Source organism: Engystomops pustulosus, chromosome 7, assembly GCF_040894005.1.
Source record: "Engystomops pustulosus chromosome 7, aEngPut4.maternal, whole genome shotgun sequence".
In the NCBI taxonomy this organism is placed as follows: Eukaryota; Metazoa; Chordata; class Amphibia; order Anura; family Leptodactylidae; genus Engystomops; species Engystomops pustulosus.
This window is the reverse complement of record NC_092417.1, coordinates 98,491,647-98,505,912: the sequence shown is the minus strand read 5'-3', so window position 1 is coordinate 98,505,912 and position 14,266 is coordinate 98,491,647. Positions and strand designations below refer to the sequence as shown.

Genomic DNA, 14,266 nt, shown 5'->3' with positions numbered 1-14,266 from the left:
AACTAGGTGTTCATTCCATTTATTCTGTGTACCCTAATGCTTGCTTGTGAGAACACGTGTACCTTTGGAGAAATAAGGTTTTACTTGTCTAAAGCTATATAATAGGATATATTGTGGTTTGGAAAGTCCACAGCTTGCCCAAATATACACACAGATTTAGCAAACCTCATTTCTCATGCATTTTATCATACAGCATCACAACATCTGCAACAGAACTTCTTATACTTGCATGTTAGTTACAATTATTTGGAAAAATTTGCTGACACTTGGCAAATGACCCACATCACCAAAATATACACTACAACTAACATAGCAAATGCTTACATACCAAAATGGGATTGCCATGGAAAATTATTGGGCCTATTGAGGCTCTGTCCAACTTCGGGCCACTCACACAATACAGGACCAACAGTCAGATTCATTGCCAGAGTCTTAAATAGTGGACTCAGGCCGAGAGATATAAAGATATGTTTTTTCCTTTTCGCCCTAAAAGTACACAGTGTATATTGAAGGTATTCAGGCTCCTTTAAACTTTTCACTCTGTTTCATTGCTGCCAATTGGTAAGATCAAAAAAATTTCTATTTTTTTCTCGTTAATGTACACTGTGCACCCAATCTTGACAGAAATAACAAAAATGTAGATAATTTTACTAATTAATGAAACAAGAAAACCTGAAATAGCACATGGGGATAAGTATTCATACCATTTGCTCAGTATTGAGTATTCACACCTGGATTTGGGGATCCTCTGCTATTCTTCATTGCAGGTACTTTCCAGTTCCTTCAGGTTGGATGGTGCACATTGGTGGATAACTATTTTCAAGTCTCTCCAGAGATGCTCCATTGGGTTCAAGTAAGGGCTTTGGCTGGGCAAGTAAATAATGGTCACAGAGTTGTTCTGAAGCCACTGCTTTATTATTTTAGCTGTGTGCTTAGGGTCACTGTCTTGTTGGAAAGTGAACCTTTGGCACAGAGCACTCTGGAAGAGGTTTTGATCCAGGATATCTATGTTCTTGGCTCATTCATCTTTCCTTCAATTGCAACCAATCGTCCTGCCCCCATAACATGATGCTACCACCAACATGTTTCAGTGTTGGGGTTGTATTTGCAGGTGATGAGCCGTTCCTGGATTTCTCCATGCATATTGAATCTTTTTTCTCATAGTTTGGGATTCCTTCATGTGTTTTTTTTTGCAAACTGTATACAGTACTGTATTGTACTGAGGAAGGCTTCCATCGGCACACTCTGCCATAAAGTCTCAACTATTGGAGGGCTGTAGTGAAAGCTGACTTTGTGAAATGTTCTCCCATCTTCTAGCTGCATCTGTGGAGCCCAGCCAAAGTGATCTGGGGGTTCTTCTTTGCCTCTCTAGCCAAGGTACTTCTTACATGATTGCTTAGTTTGACTGGACAGCCAGGTTGAGGAACTGATGTGGTTGTCCCAAACTTCTTCCATTTAAGGATTTTGGAGGCCATTGTGCTCTTACAAACCTTGAGTGCTGCAGAACTTCTATTGTAACCTTGTACTCTATGCTGTCTCTGAGCTCCTCAGGCAGTTCCTTAGAATTAATGATTCTCATGTGCTCTGAAATGCATTGTGAGCAGTGAGGTCTTATAATTTCTAATTTTAAATATTTTTTTTGTTTTACTAATTCCGCATAATAAAATCACATATTAAACTATATACAGGGAAGGTGTCTGCTGTGTCTGCTAGCACTGATCTCAATAGTTTACATGTCATATGTCATTCTTGAATGGCAGGACAGCTATCCTGTGAATCTGTCACAAATACCCAAGATGAAAATACTAACAGCAGTTTTGACCAGCAGTTCAGAGCAGCAGATAGTGTTAGGAAGCCCTCAAGAGCCATTAAATTATACTCTTGTGTATGTTATCAGTAGCAGCAGGACTGTAAATAATACATTTCTATTCCAGGATTGTAGCTGGACTCTGAGCACTCATGTGCTCTGGTGTTTGAAATTCATTCACTGAACTGCTATGAGTCATTGCTGTAGAAAGCTTTGTTTGAATACTATAGCAAATACTAAGGGATGACAGTTTTCTATGTTCTTTGAAGATATCACACACACATCAGTGTGCTAGGGTACTCTAGTCCAGCTACTAAACTGGAATATACATCTTGCAACAGTCCTGCTGCTTTAAAGTGAGCCTGTCAGCTGAAATTGACTTAAATACTGTTAGTATGTTGTCAAGCAACTTGACACCTTAGTGATCATGTTTATTTCTTAATACACTGTAATTGAATTATCCATAAAATGAACTTTGAAGTGAGATGTAAATGAGTCTTATAAAGTCATTGGGGTGGAAAGTTTAACACTGAAGTTAAGCTCTCTCTGCATCAATTACAGACGAAGGGGGTATTTTTAGGCTGGGAGAGCTTGACCTCAGCAACTTTTAGGCTTCTTCATAGTAGCAACCTTTAGATTACCTGCACACAAACCAATACTAAACCATGATTTTTTTTCTCCATTTTCCACGGCCCATTTGCAGCAGTTTGGAACAAGACCATTTTTTACTTGGTGTGCTGCTAAAATTAATGCTCAGTTCGATGTACTGTGATGCTGCACAAAAATAGTTTGAATGGATTAAAAATAGAGGTTTGACTGTGGCTCTTAACAAGTTCACAGCTCCAACCAGTGCAAGTATAATACAGTATAGCACAGCAGACACCCACTATGTATGGAGAGGGCTTCTGGGTGCTGCCCACAAACAATCAATTAAATAATGTTGTAATAAAGAGTGGGGCAAAATTTCTGACTGATTGAATTGGTGATGCTGAAGGACATTCTACAAGTCTTTTGTATTTTTATCTACGTTTTGTTAAATATATATTGACCCAGTAGAATCTGTTCAGTGCTATTATTCTCCTGAGGTTGTGTTCACCTAATTTTGAGACCTTCCCAGGACTCCTTTTTGATTATGTTCTAATAGGTAAAATGCATAAACGTACATAATGCTAAATATGCCAAGTGGTAGTATACTTAAAGATTTGACAATAGATATGTGTCAAAATTATATCCCAGACAATTATTATGATATTAATAAGCTTTTTTCAATTGGGAGAATAACTGTGCTGCTGTTCTATATTTTTGTTTCAATTTCTTGATATTTGCACAATTCCAGCATTTGCTAAACTGTTACTACTATTCTGTGTGACATTTACATTTTTCAGCCCACTGATGCAAGTAATATTTGTAGTAGACAACGCTTCACATGTTTCTACTCCACAGACTTGCTCCGTTACACCTTTAATTTAGCAGCTGGAGATGTGTAGTTCAGTTACCAGGCAACCCACAAACACAGGGTCAATGTATAGAGGTTATCATATGTATTATGGTTACATGAGCTTTGTGCTTCTTTTTCAGTACTTCTGTTTTCTTAATCTTTATTTTCAATCACTTTTGCAACTAGAAATATAATGGTTTATATGTTTATGGATGAGATTTATTTGATCAGAGATATCTATCTTTACAGATGAAAATGTTTAACACTAATCTGGAGATATTCTTTGGAAGTACTGTATATACTTCAACCTGCTGCTTGGATGGGTTATCCTGTTCTTTCAGAGCCAGTTGGATGCTGCCATATTACCTCTCACAATATGCCATATTATTAACTTTCTGAGGCAGAAATGCTCCAGCTGCTTCCTTCTTCTACCCCATATCCTAAGATTACTAAACACTAAAAGGGTTGTCCAGAGATTGAAAAACTCTTTCTTAAAAAAGGTTAGTGCTGGTATTGGAGCTTAGCTATAGTGCGAAGTTGCAATTCCACTCATTACTCTTGTGCAAGAGAATAGCTATTTATGGAAGAAAATAGCCATGTTTTTCAACCTCCGGACAACTACAGATTTCTAAACATTTTACAATTATAATATGATTTCATATCGTCAGATGTTTTGCTGATTTATGAAAAAAATACTAATAGGTAAACTTTAAAAGTTCTTTTTCCAGGAGTTACTATTAATGGTCTATCCTTAGGAGAGGCAGTCAATAGTTGATTGGTGGAAGCCGACAACTAGCCCTGTATCAGCTTTTCAGCATAACATAAAGAGAGCACATAGTGTGGCCTCACTTCATTGAAATTCAATAGGAAACTCACCTATAGTTACAGTGTCTGGCTACTATTGTCACAGAAAACCAACTGCATACATCTCCATTTACTCTTTTTCTTATCCACAATGTCAGACCAAAATGACAACTATTGATCTAATGTTGATCCTGAGCAATTCCTAAATAAGCCTCTTAATTCTGGATGCACTGCTAGGGCATAGGGATGTGGAAGAGGGCAGTCCTGATTGGGTTCCCCTCTGTAAGCAAAAGTAGTGAGCAGCTAAGTAAGACCACCTTCCACTTTTTAACAACAGTGTATTTTTCATTGATTTTACTTCATGTATTAAATACCATTCAGGAACTGTATATGTATCTTATTCCGGTAACCACTGCATATCTTAAATTAACACGGTACACAAATCCAAGAAGGATAACTTATTCTGGAAGGACCGCAATTAAAGAACTCCAGCATAAAGTTCCCTAACTTGAATAAACCAGACTTGGATTTCAGGAACTGCATCCACCAGACATAGCTGGGCATTAGAATCAGCATTTTCTGGTTAATTAAATTCTATTCAGTCTCCATACAGTATATGTCAAGTCATCCTTTCCACATTTTGTCCAATAATACTATATAATATGCACATATTAAACATCTTAGACAGTTAATCATATTCTTAGCTTCAATAAATGGATAGAGCTGCTCACCTGTAGGTATATAGAGTCCAGCTATAATCTTCGTATCCACAGGGAAAAGAAAAAAACGGTACACAGAAACACAGTCTATAGTCTACTCAAACTCTTTGGTCTATTATTCATTATCAACTATTTACAAAAAAATTGATAAAAATACCATATATTTAAATGTAATGTATATTTTTCCAGTAAGTAGTGTTAAGCAGGCCCAAATTGCAAAGTTTAGGTCTGTGGCAAACTTTGTCAGTTCGGGTCTCCCGGACCTGACCCTGAACTTCTGATGAAGAGTCAGGATGTGGGTTTGGCTCAACTCACCATTGGTAACACTGACACCAATCGCAGGGATTAACTGTTTAAATCGTCAAGGCTTTTAAATTGATCGGTTGCATGCACGCTGGCACTTACATGCTGCATACCACCATTATGGGACGCACATGGCACATCAATGTAAATGCCAATGACGATTAAACCGACGGTATTTAAATATTTAACAACTGTGACCAATGCCAGAATCTATATGTATATATACATATATGTGTGTGTTTTTTTATGCAATACAACATATTCTATAGATTTCGTTATACGCTCTTTAACTGAACATAAAAAGAAATACAGTTTATGCTCTGAAAGCCATACATTATAGACGTCTGATACTGTAAATGTATAACTGATGATCTATGTGGTCTATTTTCTGGGCGAATATTACAAGGTGACCTATTGCTGACAATTGTGTCAGGCGATTATTAATGGTTTTTATATTGATGCTTATTTTCTATAATATATAGATTTACAGGTTTCTGGCATGTTGAAAAATCTCACTAATAAAGCCAGGTGATCATGGTTTGCTATTGTTCTAGGTTTTACACTTTGCTGTAAAGATTGTATACAGGCTGAATGTAATTGTAATGTGAACTCACATGTTTCATATGTTCTAGCAAACTTTAAATAAAAACACAGAGAATCATTCTTATTACCTGCTGTCAGATCTGTGATTTACAGAGGCAATAAAAAACTGTAGGGTTCTCATTTGTCATAAGGTTCAGCTCTCCAGGAGCCATTTTCTAAAGTGGCAAAGTCGACTACTATAATGAATTCTTTTGTTCTATAACTGAGACCCTTTTCTTCTATTTCAAACACTGACTGTGTTACTCTCCAGCACCCAGTTTTACCTGACTCAGAAACCCTTCATGATTCATACATGCTAATTGGATTCTCATATCTGTTTGAGAGCTTGTTTTTTGTGGGATAATTTGATATTTTTGCCCAGAAGATTTTAGGAATGTCTTACTTATTAGGAATTACTTATTTTATCAACACTTTCTGCCAGGGAATAAAAGAAACTTATTTTATTGATCATTAAGATATAGCAATAACATACTTATGTAGCTGTTTTGTTATTTTGCACAATGTAAAAACACTTTGAAAATAATAATTTGTTTTTCAGTTGCCACAGCGATTTTATTATTTTCATTGATCAAAGTGCTTAAAACTTTTTTCTTTACTGCATGATGAGCTCTACTTTTTGTTGATACTATTCTGGGGCACATATAAATTTATACAATTTTTTTTGCTTGAAAAGGTGAACGAAACCAGTGGCGTAACTACCACGGTAGCAGGCGTAGCAGCTGCTACGGGGCCCCGCCTCTCATAGGGCCCGGATCCGACCTGCCACCTGAACTATAGAATGGACGATGTGCCTGCACAGCACATGTTTCATGCTGCTGAGCTGCTGCTCCGTGTAGAAATGCTGGGAGGGGGAGGGGCAGAGGAGGGCAGCGGCAGGAGACACCTCAGGTAACATCCTGTCCTGTCACCCGGCTGCATTCTTATCTATGTGGCCTGCAGACCCCCGGCCTGGGAGCAGGTCTCCTGGGGCCCGGGGCAGCTGCTGAGCTGGGAGCAGTGTGGCACATGTATAGCAGTATAAATGAGTATAATGAGTATAAAATGTATTTATCAGTGCATAACTGTATGTGTATAAGGGTTATACATATGTGTATATGTACATAAACATGTATATGAAGGTATCTGTATAAATATGCATATAAATAAACAAATATATTATACATAAATATGACATACTCTGCCAAAACCTTAAAATACATTTAAAGTCAAGTTAAATGGAGGATGTGACCCCTGCAGTTACAGTTAAGCACCACTACACAATGGACAGCACTGTTTTTTTCTCTCTTCTGTGTGTAATAAAGCTGCTGGGAGCTGATCTCCTCTGATCAGCGCTGGTGCCAGGGGTCCATCTCTCATAAATAATCTACTGAAAGGCTGCAATATTTTGAGACTGTAAAACGATACTTCAAATGTATTTTAAAAGGAACCTGTCAATAGGATTTCGCATATCATGTTAATGGCAGCTACTGTGGGTCCCATTATATACAACAAAAACATGTATTTGAATATGTCTGCTTGTTTGAAAAGGTATCTATCTCTATACAACTTCTGGAGCCTGAGTCATGTGGGCAGGTGTTTCATGGTGACTCCACGACTCCTGCTGAATGACTTGGGCCCCAGAAGCTGAATAGAAATAAGTACCATTTCTAAATGAGATTTCTCAAAAATAATCTTTAAAAAATACATACAGTATTTGTTTAGTGTATAACGGGACCTGCAGCAGCCATTAACCTGATAACTGAAACCCTGCTGACAGGTTCCCTTTAAGGTTATGCAGCACCATATTACTTAAAGGTTTATATCTTGGGGGCCCCATTCTGAAGTCTGCTATGGGGCCCTGCCTCTCCTAGTTACGCCTCTGAACGAAACGACAAGATTGATAAAAAGTAAAGTTGAACGAAACCAACATTTCTAGTGTAAAACTGTTTTACTGTTTGGGATTGTTTTTTACTTTATTTAGTGTATTTTTAGAATGTTATTTTATTGCTTTTCTAATCTCTTCTAGAATACACTGTAATACTAAATGCAGCCTGCAGTACCTTTCATCAAGCCCTTTTGTGCACGGGCTCATCCAGTCTGGACAAAGGGAGCCGAGCAGAAGGAATCATTTTAAAACAACTTCTTAGATGCCTTGATCACTTTTGCCCACGGTAGTAACAAGGTTACAATGTAACAATGCACTGTTTGCTGTATTCACATTTGATACCCACTTCTCTATATCTCTTGTTAAGCTCCTTATCTAGTGTCATACCAGTGCTATACATGTACAGGGCAGAGATGGAACTTCCTCCCAGTGCTGCTAGTCCCCGATGCTAAATCTATAGGGCTTCAAATTACCATGTGTCTTCTGTAATGCTAATATCTTATATGGCTTAGGGTGATTTTTGGCCCTTTCAAGCATCAGGACCCGTGGCGTAACTAGAGTCCTCTGAGCCTCTTGACAATATTTATAATGGGGCTTCCCACCATTTACAATAGACTTGCATGTATAAAAGGCTACATTTCATCATGCTTCTGCTATGGTATTAAAAACACTAAAACTAGGGCTACACATGCATAGAGGAATATATTAACCTGTATATTTCTAACATTCTAACTTTTTCTATTCTATTAAAAACTATTTCTAACTATAAAAAACACACTGTAGTCTTTGTTACTCTTTGTATTATAATTGTTGAAAAATGACAAAAGTAAACCTTCAATATTTGCGCATCTATCATAAATGATGGTAAGCACCATGGTAAACACCATTTACCACGATGATTTGATTTTTGTTATTTTCTTCCATTATATATTGGACCTCTTAAAATCCTTTTTTTTTTTTTGTACTGCTCCATAATCACATCAGAAAATCCCTAAATAATAGCGGTATGATCTACACAGTGACCCTAAATGAATTGTTATAGTGCCCCAATTAGATTTATTAAAGATTAGGAGTGTTGTTAAATAATCTATGGTCCTTATTATGAATTATAATAAATATTGTGTTCCTTGAATGGATGACAAAGGCGGGATAATATAACTTTTATCAAGTCGTTAAAATGTAGGTAATACCATATGGGATCTGTATCAGGTCGATGTAGTCACATTATATACCGGTAGTATCCCCTGATTGTAGATAATTAACTAAAAGTAAATGATAATGATATTCTTTATTTATATAGCGGCATCATATTCCATATCACTTTACAAAAGTTATGGTATATTATCCCCATTTTCTTTCATTCAGTGTAAAGTGATAATGAGCGATTTAGGGTAGCACTATCTTGTATGTTTTTTAGTAAATTATTTATAGATATTGTGGCCCATAGTAAACTGTGATTGTGATCGTTAAACCTATGATGAGGACCCTAGTATGAACTGCAATATCTACTACTCTTATGACAGCACATTTGTTTAGTTTGTCATAGATACTAATCAGTTTAGCTTGCATGCTTTAGTGTGTGCTATGAACTTCTGACATAAGCACAAGATACAATGAGAAGTGGAGAAGATGTAAAAATATCATGGATGTGGAGATTAATGATAATGACTAAAGTATATATCTGATGGGTAATAGGATCTGTGATTATAAACTACTGCAAAATCTTTTCTATTGCCTGGGACTCAATAACATTTTCTGTGTTTTTGCCTTCTCCTAATTGCTGTAGATTCTGCTCATACTTATCAGATTGCTACCTCATCACCAACACTCGGTAATGCATCTTTGTTAACAGTTACACAAGAACACATATAGGAGGCTTCCTGCTGAGCTACAACTGAGCTTCAATTATCGTATGTGCTATTGAATGCTGCAGCCTCAATAACAAGACCCTTGAAAGACACTAGATGATTTTGGTTTAAACTTCGGTGAATGTTGTGAAGCTCTATCCTAGTAACCTCAAAATAAGATGAGATACATGAACAGAATCATTTATGGTAGTCTCTCACCAAAAGCTTAAAGGTTGTAAAAGAAATGTTGAACCTTTCTGTGTATTACAAATACATGTATAAACTATCTCTTAATAAGCCCAGTGACTGAAATAGCTATCATTGTTACAATAGTTTTTTCCAATAGAAGTGTCTTTTTCCCATCCACGTTTTTTTTTTTTAAAGAGAAATACTTGAAAAACTGTACTTGGATGGACTTTCCTTCTACCTGGCTTTAAGAATTCCAGTGTAATTGATTTTTCTCTTATACACCCTGTAGTGACTCAGATTGTTTAATAAAAACTATAGTTGCAGATTGCAATCTTGGACCCCTTCAGTCTCTCAAATTAAAAAGTAAATAGGCTTGGCCAAGCCCATTACCCCTTCAGTCGCTTTGCGCTTCTTAGTTTGTAGTCTTAATCTCATAGACAATAGTTTTGGTCCAGTCGTCAATAATTTTATTATTTGATTTGAAGTTTAAATGAACTTTAATCATCTACATGAACTCTAGTTCTGTGCATTCTTTTATAGGTGCCATCTTTTTTTTATCAATTCTGTTTTTATTAAAATTTTTAACCAAGCATGGATACAATATACATTGGGACATTGGTTTGTACATTTCAAAGGTACAGAGCATACCATGGTAAGAAATCTTCTATTACATCTAGTCATACATATTCAAAGTATACAGCATCTACATAGTATGAGGTAAGTAGCGATGATAACGACCTCTTGTGAAGCAAAATGGGTCGTAGTTGGGTGATATATAAGTTGTGCTCAAGACATTGTATTATTCAGTAACCTAACACAATTTAAACAAACTAAACAGACATAATCAATTAAATCTGGTATGATAGTAGCGACAGACAGGGGTAGGGTAAGTCAGGGGGAGGGAGGTCAGAGGGAGAAAGTTTGCGATAATGTGTGTTTCGGGGATGATTGGAAGGAGGTCAGGAGTTTAGATATTGTTTGGGGAGTGTAATGCTTAATTTGTTTACTTATCGAAGGGCACGTGCTCCTGCTGCTCTCCACGGCAGGTCGACCACTATTAGCTTTTGGCTTTGTAATCTTACCATGGTTGCCATGTTTTAACAAATTGCTCGTGTGTGTGAGATGCCCAGCTTGAAAGTTCCTCCATTCGACAAATCTGATCCACCTTCTCTTCCCATGCTGATATTGGTGGCACGCAGGTTTGTAACCAGTATGTGGGTATCAATGCCTTTGCTGCAGCAATGAGGTGTGTGCAAATAGATTTTTCAGATAACCTAGTGTCATCAGGCGCCAAGCCCAAGCAAATTAAAGGCAGTGAGATTTGAAGGGAAGAAGAACAAATGGTTCGTATTGTACTTTGTATCTCCAACCAGTATGTTTTAATTAGGGAGCAGGACCACCACACGTGTGTGTATGAACCCAATTCTAGCCCGCATCTCCAGCATACCCCAGTGGGGTGCAAGCCCCAGTGGAGCAAGGATTCGGGGGTTTTATACCACCGCAACAGCAGTTTAAAATGACTTTCTTGTAGCCTAACACAGCGAGAAAAACCATAGGAGTGTCTCAGAACCCAGTTTTTTTGTTTATTTGTAAGGGTAAGGCACAGCTCTTTCTCCCATGCTGAGATATAAAGAGGGTAGTCAGGTGTTTTCTTTGTTAGCAAGAGATCATGGAGAAGCAACACTTTCGTAGCTTTAGGGGCTCCTACAGCTAAAGATATCTCTAGGGGGGTTGCCTCCCTCACTGCACCATGGACCTTTTGGAACTCCCTGCACTTTGACTTGAGCTGCATCTTGATAAGTGTCAGACAACCCTTCCCTTTTGTTCTATTTTTAAGTTCAACGTCCTGCATATTGTCTGCTTTTTTTAAGAAATTCCCCTAGTGTGAGATCTTCAAATCCCATCCACCAGGTGGGTAAATCTGCCCACTTCTTAGAGACTGTGTATGGGAGGAGGCTAGCTGGTATTAAAGGGGACGGGAAAGGGGATATGTCAAATCTCTTGTTCACCTCATGCCACATCTGAAGTGTGTGCCTCGTCAGTTTGTCCAGACAATCTAGATTCTGCCTCCAAGGAGGAGGAATCCACGCCCGCCCCTAGTGTCAGAGATCTCTCCTTCTGCCCCATCGATGTGGGGAGTACTAAGGAGCGGCCCTGGGATCTATATGCTACGCCGCTTGCCGCCTGTGCGGCCCAGTAATAGTATCTCGTGTCAGGGACCCCCAGTCCCCCCTTCCACTTCTTCCGCATCAGCAAAGTGTGTGCTAACCTTGGGCGTTTCCCTCTCCATAAATAAATTGAGAACATTTTCTTGATTTTGGAAAAGAAGATCCCTGGTACAGTTATTGGGAGCATCAAGAGGGGATAGAGTATTTTAGGCAACAGGCTTTTAGAACGTTCTTTCTGCCCATCCATGAGATGTTGGGCAGATTATAGTCTGTCAGCATTTGTTGTATGGTATCTATTAGTGGTGTAAAGTTCAATTTATACAGGTTACGTGGTTCCCTTGCCAGTTTGATGCCCAAATATTTAATAGAATCTTTTTGCCAGAGGAATGGATATGTTGGCTTAATCCTTTTAACCTGGTAAGCTGGTAGGGATATGTTCAGGATATCTGATTCTGGTGTAGTTGAAGTTGAATTTTTTCCTCTAGCCCCCACTGTTCCTGATAAAGCCATGATATTATTGCTTTAACTCTGGTTCACCCCTCTGACAATTGTGATTCTAATTAGCATATTGGATATTGAAACGTCCCTGCAATTATGCTTATTCTAGTAGATTCTCTACTATGACATTTGTGGCCTTGGGTTGTGGTTAAAGGATTCAAACAGTTGGTTGAAGTGAAGATGGTAAAATGTTTTCTTTAAGGGCACTACTACAAGGTATGGTATCCATAATGTTTTTGATTTATGCTATTGACTTTAATTGTTGCTGATACTGACTGCACTTTTTTTACTCTTTTCTTTTAGTTGTAACCTGCAAACATTTGTGAGGTAAATCCCTCTGCCTTATTTACTTAAGAGGCTAAAGAAGTACTTCGATGAATTGGATAAGCTCCTATAAACTGCCCAATTATGTTGGCTGCAGGAAATAGGCCATTATACTATGGGTGGCCACTGAATGGGGCATTAAATAGTCTGGAGGCTATTAAGTGTGGGCACACAAGGGGTTGAGGTAAGGGTTGGGCATACAATTATTTTCTCAGGGACCAGATGTGAGTTTCCCCATTTGTCCCTTTAGAACATTTTTGCTTTCAGCTGGTAAACTTGGGGACTACTGATGTAGATAGATGTGAAGTATACTGTGCATAAAGATGGTTAGTGTATGGAAAGATATGGCTAGAGAGAGAAAGAGAGAGAGAGAAAACACTGGAAGTCCAGCAGCACCAAAACGCATGAAAAAAACTCTGTAGGTGCAGATCCCAAAAATACTGGTCTTGACACACCAGACAATAATAATCCAAAAAGAAAAGAGACAACACTCCAAATTGAATGTGAACAAACAGATGGGTGCTTTATTAGCCCAAGTGCAATGTTTCAGACCCTATTCAGGATCCTTTTTCCAGCAATGATAAATCCAACACTTTATATATATGGACAAAATCATAAGTCATGTGATCATATCAGGTGCATTTTTACAGTGAACAACATCCATTAGTATATCACAAAATGTGATCATATCAGGTGCATTTTTACAGTGAACAACATCCATTAGTATTTCACAAAATATCAGTAAATGGCCATGTGTAATAACCCCATTATTTCTGGGGTCATTTTCTGGCAGAAATTGGCGCAGTTTGTTTTGAATGAAGGAGGTGGTTTAATACAATGTGGGGTATATGATTGGTGGATGGCTCCCTGATTTCATAGGGACTCACGCACATGCGCCCTTTGTATTTTTGAACGCTTAGGGAGAGAATAATACTGTCACCAAGTAACTGGAGCTAAATAATGGGGTTATCACACATGGCCATTTACTGATAGCTTGAGCTTTATTAATGGATGTTGTTTACTGTGTTATATTTATGGATGTATAGATATGTAATCTTTTTGTAAAAATGTACCTGATATGATCACATGACTTATGATGTTGTCCATATATATGGAGTGTTGGATTTATCACATTGCTTGAAAAAGGATCCTGAATACGGTCATATTCCACAGCTATGAAGGCCTTGCTTATACAGTAGTGAATCTGGCTCCTTTTCTCTACTTTACCACATTATGGTACATTATTTATTTTATGCTCTGGCCGTCTCCTTGATAATTCAGCACTACGGGATATATCAGTCTATGCAAATAACAGAGAGTTACAGTAAGTAATCGGTTATTAGCCAGTTTTATGTACAGAAGTCATGTAATTCTCTGAAGGAATAAGCTTCCACTGTTACTTTGCAGAAATAATGAATGTTATAACTCACTAATTATATATCTGGAAAGAATGCTTACACACTGTGAAATTAATATATTGTACAAAAAATCAAGCACTATTTTAGGTCGTCTCATCTGTTTCTGGGCACTTTTTCTTCATTTGCAAGAAAATGTTGTCACCTGCGTGTGAAACATAGACGTGTTCTTTAACTGATAATAAGTCAATTTTATTTTTGACTGCTTATTGGATTTTGGAAAAGGTTAATTTCGCAAATGTAATATTATCAAATCTCCTATTGGGGTATGAAGGTAACACCACAAG

General features: G+C 37.7%; 1 long non-coding RNA gene across 1 annotated transcript; it reads left to right on the top strand.

Annotated features, from left to right (window-relative positions):
- The first annotated feature begins 7,738 nt into the window (after nucleotides 1–7,738).
- On the top strand, nucleotides 7,739–12,648 carry LOC140068903 (uncharacterized). The gene is made up of 3 exons (XR_011848619.1): nucleotides 7,739–7,824; nucleotides 10,774–10,917; nucleotides 12,544–12,648. It is a non-coding gene; the product is annotated as an uncharacterized lncRNA (long non-coding RNA).
- The last annotated feature ends 1,618 nt before the right edge of the window (nucleotides 12,649–14,266 follow it).